The sequence below is a fragment of the Dermacentor albipictus genome, chromosome 1 (assembly GCF_038994185.2).
Source record: "Dermacentor albipictus isolate Rhodes 1998 colony chromosome 1, USDA_Dalb.pri_finalv2, whole genome shotgun sequence".
In the NCBI taxonomy this organism is placed as follows: domain Eukaryota; kingdom Metazoa; phylum Arthropoda; class Arachnida; order Ixodida; family Ixodidae; genus Dermacentor; species Dermacentor albipictus.
Genome location: NC_091821.1, coordinates 514332231 through 514349693, shown reverse-complemented (window position 1 = coordinate 514349693; position 17463 = coordinate 514332231). Strand labels below are relative to the sequence as shown.

The window sequence follows — 17463 nt, the reverse complement described above, 5'->3', positions numbered from 1 at the left end:
AACGTTAAGGCATAAGAGCAGATTGGGTGAGGGAACAAACGCGAGTTAATGACATCTTAGTTGAAATCAAGAAAAAGAAATGGGCATGGCATACGGACTGAATCTTAAGGGAAGGGAGGCGTAGCAGGGAGCGGTAGAAAGTTAGGTGGGTGGATTAGATTAAAATGTTTGCAGGGACAGCATGGCCGCAATTAGTACATGATCGGTGTAGTTGGAGAAGTATAGAAGAGGTTTTTGCCGCGCAGTGGGCATAACCAAGATTATTATTATTATTATTATTATTATTATTATTATTATTATTATTATTATTATTATTATTATTATTATTATTATTCAGTCGGCAGTCGGCAGCGATAGAGTGGCCTGTTAAACTGATCGCCTGTACTTCCACAGATCACCTGGCCTGCTGAAGGTTTTCCCGCTGGATTGGCAGAAGTGCGCCCATCGACGCCTACCGACACTGCTCAGCTGATTTCATCGCCTGGATCCTGCTCTTCTGGCAACGCTGACCCGGCGTTTCAGCATAAAACGCCCACTCAACCCAGACCGCTTCGCAGTCGGCAGCGATACAGTGGCCTGTTAAACTGATCGCCTGTACTTCCACAGATCACCTGGCCTGCTGAAGGTTTTCCCGCTGGATTGGCAGAAGTGCGCCCATCGACGCCTACCGACACTGTTCGGCTGATTTCATCGCCTGGATCCTGCTCTTCTGGCAACGCTGACCCGGCGTTTCAGCATAAAACGCCCACTCAACCCAGACCGCTTCGCAGTCGGCAGCGATACAGTGGCCTGTTAAACTGATCGCTTGTACTTCCACAGGTATATTTTCCTTTGTAATCTTTTGCTTCTCATTGTATGTGAAGTGCTGCCGACTGCCAAGCGTTGCTCTTATAACGTGTCGCGATGTCCGAAGACAGCCTTTGTATTGCCTGTCAAAAAAGTCTGCCTAGTGATGGGCGTATTATGGCGTGTTGTGAATGCAAATATTCATATCATCTCGGACAGACTTGCTCGGGTATTGCCCCTAATACCTTTAACACTATGGGACAGGCGAAACGTGAGGGTTGGGTATGCAAGGCCTGCAGAGCGAACAAAAAGCAACCTTCTTCATCCCAGTCGGATTCAGCGCAGGCGGCAGGCAATAACGACGCTATTTTTGCTCTTGTTGCGGAAATCAAGGACGTAAAAAAAAAGCTTAGAAGTACTACCGGCACTGCATTCTAAGGTTGACTCGCTCTTGTTTCTGAAAGCCGAATTCTTAAAGCTGTCGAAGACCGTCTCTGACCTTGAAGACGCCGTCACTTTCTTGTCAAAGCAGTAGGAGACTACACGTGAACAGCTCAAGTTGTCTGAAGAAGCAGCCAGGACCAGAGACAGAGAAATTCAGAAGTGAAATGAGACTGTCCGTGTTCAGGCTGAGATTCTGCAACGATTGCAGCACGATCAAAATGAATCTGAACAGCATAGCAGAAAGGCAAATTTGGAAATTCGTGGCTTGCCGGTTGCTGATAAGGAAGACTTGAAAAAAATACTGCATGATCTGGCTGATAAAATTGATTTACCCGAATTTTCTGTTGATACTGACGTCGTTGCTGTCCACCGACTTTCTGGCAAAACAGACACTGTCCCTATAGTCTTGGTTCGTTTCTCAACGGTAAACATGAAAGAAAACTGGATGAGGGCTCGTGGAAAGGTTCGACAGCTCTGTGAATCCAAAGTACTTCCGAAGCTCTACTTTAATGACAATCTAACCAAGGCAAATCGGCATCTGTTCTGGCTTGCCCGGGCCGCAGGCAAGCTACGCAAGTACAAGTTCGTGTGAGTGAGAGCAGGCAAAATCTTCGCTAAGAAGGACGAAGTCTCTCCACTCATTCGCATTACCAATGAAATGGATGTTGAAAAAATCCAATGAATATGTATCCGTCTGTTTTGCTTGATTTTCCGAGCTTTCGAGCTTTTAAGGACAGCTTCGGTGCGAATTCCGGATCAGACTTTACTTTGGTCAATATAAATATTCGCAGTCTACGTAAATACTGGGATGAGTTTAAACATATTGCAGAAGATGCCAGAAATTTTGTAGATGTATTTGTGCTAACCGAAATAAATATTCCCGAATCAAGCACACAGTTTTTTTGCCATAAAAGGTTACAGTGAAAAATTTATCACTCGTTTACACCGTCGAGGGGGTGGAATTGCAGTTTTTGTGAATGAAAAGTACACAGTATCATGCATTGATGTAGATCTGGCTCATGCTGAATGCCTGTGTTTAAATGTAAGCTTTCTTCAGACCACTCTTACTTTGTTAGCGATCTATCGGCCTCCTGCAAACAGCGTTAGTCGCTTTATAATAGAATTAGAGACTGTTTTGAAGCGTTTCAGTTATGAGGAGGTGTTTTGCCTCACCGCTCATATAAATATTGACGTATTATGCCCGGGCAAAGCTCAAATGTCAGACTATTTATCTGCCCTTTCTGCTTTTGGCCTCGAAAGCATGGTCACCACCTTCACACGTGAAGAAATTGTGAATGGCCGAATAACGCATTCTTGTTTAGACCACATCGCCGCACGGGCGCCTAATCATGATCTGCATTCATGCGTGATTACGCAACGCTTAGCAGACCACTATTTCACTGTCTGTCGTTTCAGCTTGAGGCGTCTTTTTAACACACCCCAACGTTGGAAAGTAAATAGCTCAGATAGGCGGACGCGCGTTATCGTTGTTGATCAACGCAAATTGGATGAAATGATTGGCAGGTTCGACTGGTCTTCACTGATTGTTTCCGGAGTGCCAGTGTTTATTTATGAACAATTTAGTTCGAAAATACGCAGCTTTCAAGAAGCCTGCACTCGAATTGTTCTAACTAAACAGAGAAGAAATCATAACTGGCTTACCGTGGATATAATGAATGCAATCGCCTACCGAGACTTGCTGTGGAAACGGCTTAAACGAACTCCTAACAATGCTGAGCTTCGCGCTAGCTACAGAAGCGCAAGGAATAAAGTCGTCGCCCTTATACGATGCGCAAAACGCCGCTACTTTCAACGTCAGTTTCAATTATCCGTTCGAAATCCGGCAAAGACGTGGTCACTGATAAACCACCTACTCGCGAAAGACACTAATAATTCAAAGCTAGCTGACACTTTCCCATGTGATCTTGCACAGACAGCCGCAATCTTCAATCAACATTTCGCGCGCGTTTCGGGAGCAACTTCAATGGTGCCAGCTGGCCGCTCTGGAAAAGAAAAAATCTTATCGGCTTCTGCGTTCTTACCAACGATAACATTCGACACACTCGCAAGAATAGTTGCTGGGTTTAGGCGACATAAGCCAGCTGGTATAGACGGTATATCGGCATCTTTGCTCCAACGAAACTTCAACGCACTATCGCGTATTCTTCTTGTCATACTTAATGGATTCCTAGAGACGGCTACAATGCCGGCAGAATTAAAAACGGCTATTGCAGCTCCATTATTTAAAGGAGGAAAGAAAGCTATTGTGGACAGTTACCGACCTATTTCAATCTTGCCTATCATGTCACAAATAATAGAAAAATTTCTCTTAGGAACTATGACGTCATTTCTAGATAAGTTTTCGGTTATCTTGAGTCGTCAGTTCGGCTTTGTCGCGGGACGGGGCACCATTGCTCTGCTCGAGGAATTTTCGGATGAATTGAACACAGCTTTAGAACACAACATGTTTGCATGCGCATTGTTTCTCGATACTTCTAAAGCCTTTGATACTGTGAACCACGAACTCCTGCTTGAAAAACTATACCTGCTCGGCTTCAGGGGTCCATTTTACGAGTTCCTAAAAAACTATTTGTCCGGCCGCTTGCAGGTGATATCTTTAGACAACGAGTTATTCATAAATAACAAACTACCCTTGAAAGCTGGAGTGCCTCAGGGCTCTATATTGTCTCCTCTTCTCTTTAACATATTTATAAATGACTTTTCTTCAGCTGTTTCGAAGTGTATGATATTTCAGTATGCAGATGACACTGTCCTTTTAACTAAACATATCTGTTACTCAAAAGCAATTGCATTACTTCAAGAGAGTGTGTACGACGCAGTGACCTGGTTTGCTAACAACTGTTTGTCAATAAACAAAGAAAAAACAAAACTGTTATGTTTTAGAAATCCACTTAAAGCAACGGTTACAAATTTACCCTTGTTTCTACACTGTCGTACTTGCCAATCGTGTCAGTGTGCCCCTGTAGAATATGTTAACTCCATTAAATACCTTGGCGTTTTCTTTGACAGTGACCTCTCATGGAATGATCACATGACGTATCTTTGCGGCAGGCTCAGAAGTGTTTCCTCGCTGCTTTTTAATATTAAATCCATTGTTCCGATGCCTGTAAAAATCGCTATCATGCACGCCTTAGCATACAGTGTGTTACGTTATGGCATTACATTGTTCGGGTTTTGCTCATCTCGATGGCTTTGTCGAATTGACAGTATTCTAAAAAATATGTTGAAGTCCATTGTTTATAACTCTTCCTCGGCCGACAATGTGAACTTATTTGTACATCTGGGTATTCCGTCATTTAAAACTTTGTTCACTCAAACGGTTGTGGCAAGACATTTTTGGAACCCTGATTTCAAACAAGAATATGTTGCTCCCCGTGCACTGCGGAAAACATTGCGCTTTGTAATACCACACTGCAACACAAGATTTGGTAAGGCTAGTAGGTATGCTTATGTCCCAAGAATATTCAATGACCTTCCTGATCATATATTTACTGCAACTTCGAAACGAAACTTGAAAAAAATGTTGAAGGCACTGTAAGATATTGTTACAAGTACGGGGAAAAGGGGTTTATTGAGGCGTGCGAGAGCAGGAACGGCAGGCTACGAAGAACAGGAATGGCCGCTGCACAGTCTTCGTTCTCCTCTTCCCTTCTCTTCTTGATCCCCGCGTCCCTTTGACGCGCTTGGACGTAACATACCTCCCCTCGCAGACAAAGCCCCCTGGGCGAGTCAACTAGCTTGTCGTGGCGTACATGATTTCAACCGTGCGACATGCGCGACTTGTGTCCTAGCAGAACGTCTACCAGTGTTCGTGAGGCGCGCGAGAGTATAGTTCACTTCGCTGACTTTGTCGATGACAACATACATACGGTCCATCGTAGTTTGCCAGCAGCTTTTGACACAAACCGCGCTTCCTTGTGGGAGTCCACAGCCAAACGAGATCACCAGGGTTATATGTAACAGGCCGATGTCGTGCGTCGTAGCGGGCTTTGGAGTTTTCTTGTGATGCCAAAGTCCGAAGACGCGCAAGTCTCCGAGCCTCTTCAGCGAGGCACAGCGTATCGGCGACCGTAGGATTGTCGTGGTGGTAAAAAGGGAGGACAGTGTCGAGCGTATACTGGGGCGGCCGAGCATATAGAAGGAAGAAGGGGCTGTAGCCGGTTGTCTCGTGCTTGGCGGTGTTGTATGCGTAAGTAATAAACGGTAGAACTTCATCCCAATTCTTGTGATCGGACGCAACATACATGGAAAGCATATTTGTGATCGTTCGATTAGTGCGCTCAGTGAGGCCATTTGTTTGCGGATGATACGGCGTCGAGTGCCTGAGGTGCGAGTTACACAAACGCACAAGCTCTTCCACTATATCCGCCGTGAATTGACGTCCCCGGTCGCTTATGATAACACCAGGTGGTCCATGTCGTAGAACAATAGCGTGAAGTAAGAAAAGCGACACTTCGGTGGCAGTTGCTGATGGTATAGCCGCCGTCTCGCAATAGCGTGTGAAATAGTCGGCGCAGACAATTATCCAGCGGTTCCCCTTAGATGACTTTGGAAAAGGGCCTAACAGATCAATTCCAACTTGCCGAAAGGGTGAGCTGGAAGGCGGCACAGGTTGAAGGAGACCAGATGGGGCAGTGGTTGGGCGTTTCCGACGTTGGCACTGTATGCAGCTGGCGACATAAAACTCAACCGAATGTCGCATCCGGGGCCAGTAAAAGCGTTCTTGAATGCGATAAAGTGTGCGCACAGTGCCTAAGTGCCCGGAGGTAGGGTCATCGTGCATAGCCTGAAGGATTGCTGGCCGGAGACGCTCCGGCACCACTAGAAGGAAGCGTGCACCCGTGCTTGAGTAGTTCCTTTTGTACAGGAGCCCGTCACGTACACAGTAGCTGCTTGTTGCACTCGAATGGGCAGAAGTAAAGAGTGGCTCCAATTTAATGTCTCTCCGTTGTTCCGTTTTGAACGCATCGATATCTGGAAAAGCGGGTGTCACAGAAGCGACGAGATGATCAAAATCGTCTGCGTCGCAGTCCGTCGTGGCAAGCGGCATACGGGAAAGGCAGTCTGCGTCAGCGTGTTTTCGGCCACTCTTGTAGGAAACAGTGAAGTTATATTCCTGTAACCTCAAAGCCCAGCGCGCAAGGCGACCACAAGGGTCGCGAAGGTTGACGAGCCAGCACAGGGAATGGTGGTCTGTGACGACTTGGAATGGGCGTCCGTACAAGTACGAGCGAAATCGCTGAACCGCAAAGATTACAGCGAGGCATTCTTGCTCTGTCACCGTGTAATTCCGTTCAGGTTTGCTTAATGAGCGGCTTGCATAAGCAATCACGTTCTGACGGTCGTCATAGCGTTGGACCAATACGGCACCCAGACCAACGCCACTAGCATCTGTGTGGATTTCTGTCGGCGCAGTAGGATTGAAGTGGCGAAGGATAGGTCGGGAGGTCAGCAGGAACTTCAACTGACGAAATGCAGAATCGCACTCGGGTGTCCACTCAAACCGGGCGTCTTTATGTAGCAGATTTGTCAGAGGATAAGCGACGTCAGCAAAACCAGGAATAAATCGGCGAAAGTAAGAGCAAAGACCCATAAAACTACGAAGTTGCTTCACTGACTGCGGTGCACTGAATGCCTCGACAGCTGCCGTCTTGAGGGGATCAGGCCGGATACCGTCTTTGTCAACAAGATGACCCAGCACAAGGGTTTGGCGGTCACCAAAGTTACATTTCTTGGAGTTCAGAACCAGGCCAGCGTTTTTGATGCAGTCGAGGACAATATCCAGGCGCGTATTGTGCTCATTGAATGTGCGCCCGAATATAACAACGTCGTCAAGATAGCACATACAGATGTTCCACTTTAACCCACGCAGAATTGTGTCCATGAACCTTTCAAAGGTTGCTGGAGCGTTGCACAACCCAAATGGCATCACATTGAATTCGAATAATCCATCCGGGGTTATGAAGGCTGTTTTCTCCTTGTCTGCCGGGTGTATCGGGATTTGCCAATATCCTGAGCGCAGGTCCACTGAAGAAAAATAAGAGGCCGAATGCAGGCAATCAATTGCATCATCAATCCGGGGCAGGGGGTAGACATCCTTCTTAGTTACGGCGTTTAATCTTCGATAATCGACGCAAAATCTCCAGCTACCGTCTTTCTTTCTGACAAGTATGACCGGAGCTGCCCAAGGACTCGAGGACTCTTGTATTATTCCATTTTTCATCATGTCACTCACTTGTTCCCCGATTATCTTCCGCTCGTTAGGCGACACGCGATAAGGCTTTTGCCTGATCGGGCGCGCTGATCCCGTATCGATAGTATGGCGTGTTCGTGACTCGGGAATCGAGAACGCTTTGTCCGGCTGCGCAAAGTCAAACACTGACAGATGCTTAGAAAGCGTATCCACCAAGGTATGGCGCTCCCTTGTGCTGAGTGACTTGTTTATCATAGACAGAAGCTTTTTGTCTGAAACGTGGCGAAGGTCAGCAGGTTCACACGGTGGATCTGTTAGTACGGCTACGGACGAAGACGTGTATTCTGTAAAGTAGGCGAGTTTCAAGCCGTCTGGAAGCAGGACAGGTTCTGCTGAGCAGTTGGCCGTCCACAAGCCAGCACGCCCGTTGCCAATAGAAACTACACAATGAGGGACAAAAACGTTCTTCTTCATACAATTTAGAAGCATTGGCTCTACGGAGGCATCGAAACTGTCTGGAACTTCACCGCGACACACAACCGGCACGCACACAGAGGTGGACGCAGGCACAACAGTATCTGCAGATACACAAAGTTCACCTTGACTGCAAGTCTCCTCTAAGAGCCCGGACGAAACATGGCCATCGACGCAAACTTCCCCCGTGCGACAATCGACGGTCGCACCACACTGTCGCAAAAAGTCGATGCCCAAAATCACTTCGTGCGTCGATCGGGGAATAACTACAAACTCTGTCGCGAAAACTCCACCAGCCAAGGATACGTCAGCAGTGCACACACAAACAGGGCGCAACGACTCGTCGCTCACTCCACAAAACGTTGCAGCCTGGTCCCACCGAAATACAACTTTACGCCCCAACCGACCTTTAAAACCGAGACTCATTACGGATACAGTTGCTCCGGTATCCACTAAAGCCATTGTAGAAACACCATCAACAAGTACATGCACTTTGTTCTTAATCATAGCAACTGCAGGGGGCATTTCTGTCGATAGCACGTGTCGAGCGACCTCACCCCCATCGGCCGCGCTAGCTAGTTTTCTGGTTGTGAAGGCGAGGCGGAGCGGCGCACTGGCGATGGAGATTGACGTAAACGTGGCGCACGAGAAGTTGGCGGTGGTGTCAAACTCCTGTCAGATGCCGGCGAGCGGCTCCGGAAGCTTCTCTGCCAGTAATCGTTGCCGGGAGGGACGCCAGCTGACCAAGAGGTGGTGTACGGCTGTTGAGTAGTCCTCGTAGGAGGTGTGGGCCTTTTTGAATATCCGGATCGACCATTCCACGTTGTTGGGCGACGATTGCAAAACCGCGCTATGTGGCCCGCGACACCGCATTGGAAACACACCGGCAGATGCCTCAAATTGCGATGTTCTTCCATGTAGTCGCGCATGTTGCTGTCGACTGCATAGACAACAGGTGGGTGACATTCATCATGGCTAGGCATCGGCCGCTGGGAGGCGTGCGTGTGGCGTGGGCGTTGGTCGTAGTCATGACCTTGATAGCTCATGATCCCTCTCGTTTGTGGGGTAGACCTATACTCGATGGTCGCTGAGTTCACCGTGGGTTGCCATGATGTCGAAACGGCCGTGTTTCTCGTCTCGTGTGGTGAGTACGCGCCAGTGATGCCGGGTGTGCAACGGTACATCTCTTCTTGATGGAGCAACTCTTCGCGAACAATCTGCCGTATAGTGGATGGAAGGTCAACACACGAGCTCGGGTCTACACTTGCCACCGTCGTGACATTAGCCAGGCGACCAAACTTCGGTATTATCCGTCGCATCTTCAGCGTCTCAAAGGTCCTGCAGTGGCGAATGACGTCAGACACGGAATCCAAACTTTCCTTCCCGATCAAAAAATTGTAGACGTCTTCGGCTATTCCTTTTAACAAATGTCCAACTTTGTCATCTTCAGACATTTGAGAGTTGACTATTTTACACAGTTTCAGCACTTCTTCAATATAAGTCGTACATGTCTCGCCGGGAATCTGAGCTCTTTGCGAAAGCGTCTGTTCAGCGCGTTTCTTTTTTTGCGCTAGAGTCTCCAAAACACGCTCTGATCTCCTCGACGAAAAGCTCCCACGAAGTGAGCGTGTCTTCGTGATTCTCATACCAGACGAGCGCTGTGTCGGTGAGGGAAAACACTACGTTGGACAATTGTGCGGTCGAGTTCCAACCGTTAGATCGGCTCACCCTTCGGTAGTTCGTGAGCCACTCGTCGACATCTTCTCCGGCTTTTCCTCCGAAAGTGAGTGGCACCCGGTAGTACTGCCACGGAACACCAGGTGTTGGCCTTGAAGCCGCGTCAGATCCTTCGGGAATCTGGCAGGCGTATTCAGGCATGGCAGGTGAGGGTGGCGGAAGTCCGGCAAGTCGACGGCTTCGGCGAAGTTGTAGCAGCGTAGGCTCCGTGGTTACGAGGTGTACCCCGCACCTCCACCAATTTGTTACAAGTACGGGGAAAAGGGGTTTATTGAGGCGTGCGAGAGCAGGAACGGCAGGCTACGAAGAACAGGAATGGCCGCTGCACAGTCTTCGTTCTCCTCTTCCCTTCTCTTCTTGATCCCCGCGTCCCTTTGACGCGCTTGGACGTAACAATATGTATAATACTACATTTCTCTTTTCTTGTTTCTTGTATTTCTTTTGTCACTGATTTCAGCTGATTTTCTGTTTCGTTTTGTGTGATGAACTTCACGAGCTTGTCATTTCTGTACATGTTGCCATTTTGACTTTGTTTGCCGACATGCCGGGCCAAGTCACGCAAGCCACTTCGTTGGCTTTGACGGGCCTGCCTTCTGATGTACGATAATTGTAAGATGGCAATAATAATAATAATAATAATTATTATTATTATTATTATTATTATTATTATTATTATTATTATTATTATTATTATTATTATTATTATTATTATTATTATTATTTACATGCTATGGCCGAAGCTGCTCACAATGTCACCTCATATTTAGTGGTCGCCGGGCCAGGTACACCTTTGGGGATAACATATGCGCAAATCGCATTGTTTGTCAAAGCGCCGCCCTTTAACGACTATTCACGTGCGTGAAAGATGACCACTATTTAAAGTCGTTCCGCAGTGATACATGCAAGATTTGTCGGTTCTCTATAGTTTCTATCATGCTGCCGTTTTGCCTATTTAATATAGCCTAAATGTACACTAGCAGGTATCGAACGTCAAGAATGCTGCCCGCGTACTGAAAGGCCCCGCGCACCACTCCTCACACTTACCTCCATTCAAGAGTTATGAGACTGTCTAGGACATTATTCAGGAACGTTGGCAGGTCGAGGAAGGTGACAGTCGGCACGTGAGATGATTTGTTCGGGAGGTCATTGCGTGAAAATTGGTAAAAGCCTTTCAATAATGACACCGTAGTGTGCATTGTGACCAATGGCATGAAGTCCGTGTCCCAAATTTCAGACCCGTTCATCGCCCTGTAAGGACACACCCCGTAAGACTCAGGACAAAGCATCTCGCTTATATGTGTAGTCAGCCGATAATTGTCCGGTGCTGGCGTTGGCGATAGGGCCTACTGAACCTCTCTCCAACACTTGCCGACATTCTTGGCTTATTCGGTACCATCGGGTTTCAGCAGAACTCTTTCAACAGCGCATTTGCCCAAAATTTTGCCTTCCTGCCAACGTACGTTATGGTTTTTGATCCTCATGTTATATTTAAATTTGTGCTGCCCGAGATTTCCATCGCTTTCACCTTTCCCTAGATGCTCACATTTTTGTCGACCTCTTCATATTTTTGGGAGATTTTTGATGGACGCTGAAACTATCGCACAGACCCCTGACCATGCTGCTATGAAAGTCATTTTATTTTCCTGAGGCCATCTGCAAGCTTCGGCCTTCTTGCCGTTCCTCAACTTGCTGAATTCACTACCAACTGAAGCCCTTTTTGACAACTACATTCCCAAGGAAGTCGGCAATGACGCAAAGGCCATTGGATTGAAGCTGTTTAAATCAAATTCACCATGGACACGACAGCTGCTTTTTTCACCTTCGAATTTAGCTATTTCATGAATCAGCGTGATCGTTAAGCGTATAACTTCACAGTCTAGAGAATTATGCTGATTCCGCGCACTGTGGGGATAGATGTAATCGAAGCTCTCTGTGCTGTTTGCTTTGATTGGCGATATTTAGCGATGATGGTGACTGCGAATGTTTCATTTCTTCAGCGTTTGGTGCAATACGAATGTAGTGATCTGATGGTAAATGTTACCTAGCGTGTACCACGGCTGTTTACCTGCGTAGTACATAGAACATACAGGGAAACTCGTTGCTTGCTTTATGAGTTGTTGTGTCAGCTTCTGCAACTTGCATCATGTGCAGTTTTTTTTCGGACCGCTATATCCTTATTCGAAAGCACAGTCAGCTTGCTAAATTTAACCTGCTGGTGAGGGAGAAATCGGGATGAAGTATTATAATCAGCGGCATCTAACGACAGGTGTGCCTTACGGCATGAAATAGCTCGTTTATCAAATGCTGACACTATTTAATCTCCGTCAAGAGATAGCCTACAAAACGTTGCAACCTCCGTATCCTCTCACCATCAAAAATCTAAAAAATTATGGGGTTTAACGTGCCAAAACCACTTTCTGATTATGAGGCACGCCGTAGTGGAGGACTCCGGAAATTTCGACCACCTGGGGATCTTTAACGTGCACCTAAATCTAAGTACACGGCAAAAGAGTCCGCATTTGGGCTGGTTGGTTCATGATTACGAGCAATAAAAACAGCGCTAAACGACGGGACGAGTTGTACTACTTGACTAAATTTACTGTTATTCTATGTTGTCTTGCCGTTATTCCCCGGGTGATATCTTCTAGGACCCTCCCAACTGCATCGCTAGTTATAGAAGCCGCCTCTGGGTCCTGTTAATCACTAATTCGAACGAAGGTAGCATGGCTGCTCTGGATACAATACATGTCACTACGGAATTCCTCTGCTGCCTTTAATACATCGTCGAAATTGCTGATGATATTACCCTACTATCTTTCAGTGCGTACACTTTGCCTTCTCAGATGCTAAGTTTACTGGTCACTTAATTCGTGCTGTGGCCCTTTCTACTTCTTCGTCAATATGTCCCACGTTATAATTTCGAATGTCACTAACTGTCTCCTTGTTCAGCAATTCTAACAGTTGAACAAGTTCTATGTGATCGCTTGAGTTTTACATTTATATGACTTTTCGTTTCTTTATTAGGTCCATGGTTACTTTGGAGAGCTTACGTACTGGTGGTCTTGGTGCCTTACCTTCCACTTAAATATCTGCTTCTGAAATGAACCTACTTACGGTGTATTTCATTAACAATGCTATCTTCACCTTCCTGTTCTAAAGCTGCGTATTTATTTACGAGGTTTCGGCCTTTCCTGCGTCCCAGTTGACCTGTTTCCTCATGATTAATTTTATTATTCATTTCTTCAAACTGGAAGAAATCCTAGACTTCAGTAACCTATGGTCACTGCCCTTCCCCTTACCGAACGATTCTAAATCCTCTACTATGCTGGGATCGGCATAGAACATGAAGTATTCTCCGCCGATGCCCTAAGGAAAGTGCTTTTAGAGGTCCACCTCCTGTTACTGCACATCCTGAAGAAGTTATTCATTATTCGGAGTATATATCTGTCCGCGAAGTCTAAGAACATCTCTCCTGTAGTGTTCCTAGAAACGATGTCGTAGTGGCCACTAATCTGTTCCTCAGCCTTTTAGCCTACTTTAAGACTGAAGCCGCCAACGACTACAGTATACGGAATTTCAATTTTTCTCTTTGCTAGTTCTACATCGTCCTGAAACTGTTGCGTTTCTTTATGATCCTGACTGGAGGTTGCAACATAGGCTTGTACTACCTTTAATATATATACCCTAGTTATTTTTATTGCGCTGACTGCTACCCTCTCATTATTGTTGCCCGCTATGTACTTGTAAATTTGGAGTCCTACTTCGTATTCTTCCTAATCTGGAAGATCCTTGTAGCAGCTGACGTAGCCGTTAGCCATCACTGTATATGCCTCACCAATAATTCTAACATCACTGAGGCGAATATTATCCAAGACAATGCTAGCCTAACTCGACAGGGTTCACGTATTAAACTTTACCAGGTTGTTTAATGTGGTGGCCTGTCCGGATCAAGAGATTCTTAGCACACTCTGCCGCCTCGCAGATCTCACCGCCACATTGGTGAGGTGATGCGTAGCCGCTGGGGAGAAAGTGCCATTTCGTAGCCCCACAGGCTCTCGGCAATTGTTTTAGGCGGTGTCAGGCGCAACTTTAAGCCTGAAAGTATAGTGGTCTCGAGGAGGACCCCAATTAGAAGCCCGGTGCCCTGCCACTGTTTCACGCCACCACGTATCCTAATACAGATCCAAGTATTGAAATGACCGAAATGCTATCACCTCATGTCATAATAGCCATTTATGACAAGCTCATAATGCAATGCATCCCATCTCATGTCTTCGATATCCTGATGCATAATTTGTTAAAAATGTACCTGACAAGAATGACAATTATGTGATGACATGAATGACATGATACACCTGTCACGACATAATTGTCCTAAATTATATGACATGAAATTAGTGAATTGAGTGACAAGACATACATTACTTAGCTGGATATATTCTAGATATTCGTGTCCCGGCATGCATGCGTGACATGAATGAAATGTCACGACATGCATGACGATCATGGCATAAATTCATGACATGCATGTATGCACGGCATGACAATATTACCAAGACAAGAACCTAAGCCGACCCAAGTGGATTTATGTGAACCAAGTTGTCTACCAACTTGCGCTGCTGGCTATACGCTCGAGTTTATCACGGTAGCTGCATCATCACTGCAACAACGTAATCCAACTCTCATTCCCATGCTGGCCCTCATGTCACGTGGCACGCGTAAGAAAACCCCGGCCTCAGATGGTCGATGCAACCTGCAATTGGAAAGCAAGTTTACTACGAACCTTCATTTGCGAACAGCGGACAGCAACGCGCCGCCTCCTGGTTCCTCCCGAACCTCATACCGGACGGCGTTTCTCGTCGTTACCAGGCCGCTTAGTCAAACAATGGCACTCAGTGCGTAGGATGCGAATAGTATCACGCTGGGCCCAGTTCCACTATGCAGCGGCTTCACGGCTTAACCAAGGCTAGCAGTGCACCACGCCACTCGTCCGAATGACTATAAAAGAACATGGGCTTCAGGTTGTGCTAACGTTTCACCATCACGTGACCCATTTTTGTCCTCCAAGTGATATGCTTTGCTTCCGCCAATGACCATTTGGTTTCTACACTTCTCACCCGTCGTTCAATTGCCACTTTCAACTTTGCTTCGCATTTTCCTTTATACAGCAAAAGAAAATGAAAGGACTGCAACAAAAACCTGCACAATCACAGCTTGACAAGGTTCCTGCCCCCTTGCTTTGACAAACAGTTGCAGCATATTCACAAATAGAATGTGTTACATATGTACAAAACGAATTCATAATATAAATACATCCATAATCGAATCAGAACATACATTACTTATATATATATATATATATATATATATATATATATATATATATATATATATATATATATATATATGTATAATCACATATGTATCTACACCAACCCATCATCTATACATATTTGGAACTGCACATTTCGACATACATCTATATATAAAAAAAAGACAGAGGGATCATCATGCACAAATGATAAGCAACGCCTGCAAAAACTACACGTTAAAAATAATATCAACAATTTTACTCAGAATGTCATCGCAATGCTCAGCAGCACATGAAAACGAAATGGGGAACGATGGAAAAGCGAAAGATTTGAAACATGCTAAAAAATTTGCAAATGCTTTAATTTATAAAATTGGACCATTATTGTTAAATTTGATTTCAGTCCCTTCTCGTAACAGCGTTTAGATCCGTATGGGAAGCTTATATCATCTTTAATATTCTCCGTACCTGGTAGTTCCTGAAACCGTAATTAGTTTTTGTGAAAGGTAACACCCATTGGCTCTGTTTTCTGAATTCATATACCGCTGCCTTTGATTTGAATAAATTGCACATATTTATGAAAGTTTTGTCGTTACATGAAACAGAGTTTTAAGACTAGGTTATAATCTTAAATATATTCAATAGGGATAAAATTAAGAGCGCGAGATATCTCGAGTGTATGTGCATCAACCCCTGCGTTAAAAACATGTCGGGCAGTTTTCTTTTGTAATGTTTTTAGGCTTCGTATGCTTGTTTGTGATGTCGTACCCCAGTCTGGATTACAATGGCTAGCATGTGAAACGATGAGACTGTAATACAGTAAAAGCTCGTTAATTCGAACCGCAAGGGGAAGCCGCTTCAGTTCGAATTAACGAAAGTTCGAACTAACGAAAGTGAAGGAGAGCATTGCGATTTGGAAGCAGTAGGGCATGTCAGAAATTTGACGTGTCAGAAAGTGATGGCGTGTGCCGCGGGCACACGCCATCTTCAAGTCGAAGCTCTGGGTCCCACTGTGCCACACCACCGATGTCCACCGAAACGAACGTTAGCCGAGGCTTAACACTATCACAATGAATCGCGACGGCCGATACCTCCTAAGCTGAAAACAGACGTGCACAACCGATGAAGACTTCCGAGACAAAGACGCTGAACATGCGAAGGTGGCGAAGGCCCCGATTCGTTGGTTCTTGATTGCAAGCGCAGCTGCAACGCACTTGATTGGCTGTGTTTTGGTGCTTGCCGCGCTATCTCCGCACAACAATAGCAGCTGCATAAGATTTGCAAAGCCTCCGAGATTCGCAACGGACAAGAAGTTTCAGAGGTTACGTAGAACGGAGAGGTGGCAGCCGCCGCTGCCTTCTGGCTGACCCCGCGCCGGTTAGATTTTTTCCGATTTTGCCTTCTCTCGCCGTTTTCTCCATTCCGGAGGCGATGTAGCGATGTGTGTAGGCGGTAGGCGCGTTTCTCTGGCCGTGTGCCAGGCGAGCGTAGTTCGAATTATCCGTGAGGGAACCTTCTCGCGTTCGAATTAACGGACTTTTTTATACATAGACTTCTGAGGTGCTTGGCCGGACCAAATAGTACAGTTCGAATTATCCATAAATTCGAATTATTGAAGTTCGAATTAACGAGCTTTCACTGTATAACATCAGCTTTACCTTAGAGGGCAGTATGTGTTGTAATCGACAGATTCTTCCACATGCTCTCGCCAAAGCGGGCATAATACGCTCAACGTGTGTATCCCAAATTAAATGTTTCTTAAAAATTACGCCTAAAGTTTTCAAATTGTCAACTAATTCTATCCTTTCTGTACCGTGGCAAAGACCAATATTGCAGTTTACCTGTTTTTGTGGTGGCCTAAATAACAAAGCCTCAGTTTTATTCGCATTAATTGCAGATGAATTTAGATTACTCCACTTTTGTAATAGGTTAAAAGTCTTATTTGCCATATTTGTAAGTTGCGCAATATCAAGTGATCTGAAAAAAAGGCTAGTATCATCCGCGTAGACTATGAGTTGTGCATGTTCATTAATATTGGTTAAGTCATTATTATGAATAATAAATAAAGTTGGTCCAAGTACACTTCCTTGAGGAACGCCTTATGTTAATTCCCTTGCTGATGAAAGTTTCGATCCAATTGCGACGCACTGCTTTCTGTGCTCAAAATTTCATTTCAAATGTTTAAGGAGAATCCTCGAAAGCCATAATCGTTGAAGTTTGATAATGGGGTTTTATACTTAATCGAATCGAAAGCTTTGGAAAAGTTAACGAATATACCTAGAGTTAACACTCTGTTCTCATAGTTAATAAAATTGTTTTTCTTTGCTTCAGCAAGGCAACTCTGCTGACATTCTATTCCGGAAACCAAACTGCATATCTGATAGGACGCTATGTTTATCACAAAAAGGCATAATTCATTCGCAAATGATCTTTCCGAGACTCTTCGAAATTACAGATAGTATATATGTTGGCCGATAATTTGTTAACTTGTTTTTGT

At 45.4% G+C, this 17463-nt stretch overlaps 1 protein-coding gene and 1 long non-coding RNA gene across 3 annotated transcripts in view; one reads left to right on the top strand and one right to left on the bottom strand.

Moving 5' to 3' along the window:
- The window catches only part of LOC135905985 (ATP-binding cassette sub-family C member 4-like), a 547697-nt gene that overhangs the window by 135231 nt on the left and 395003 nt on the right, over positions 1-17463 (bottom strand). The gene's annotated exons all lie outside the window — the stretch shown is intronic.
- The window catches only part of LOC135905986 (uncharacterized), a 157783-nt gene continuing 140739 nt past the window's right edge, over positions 420-17463 (top strand). The window contains exon 1 of the long non-coding RNA XR_010565577.2: positions 420-819. This is a non-coding gene — a long non-coding RNA (uncharacterized lncRNA). The remainder of the gene's footprint in view (positions 820-17463) is intronic.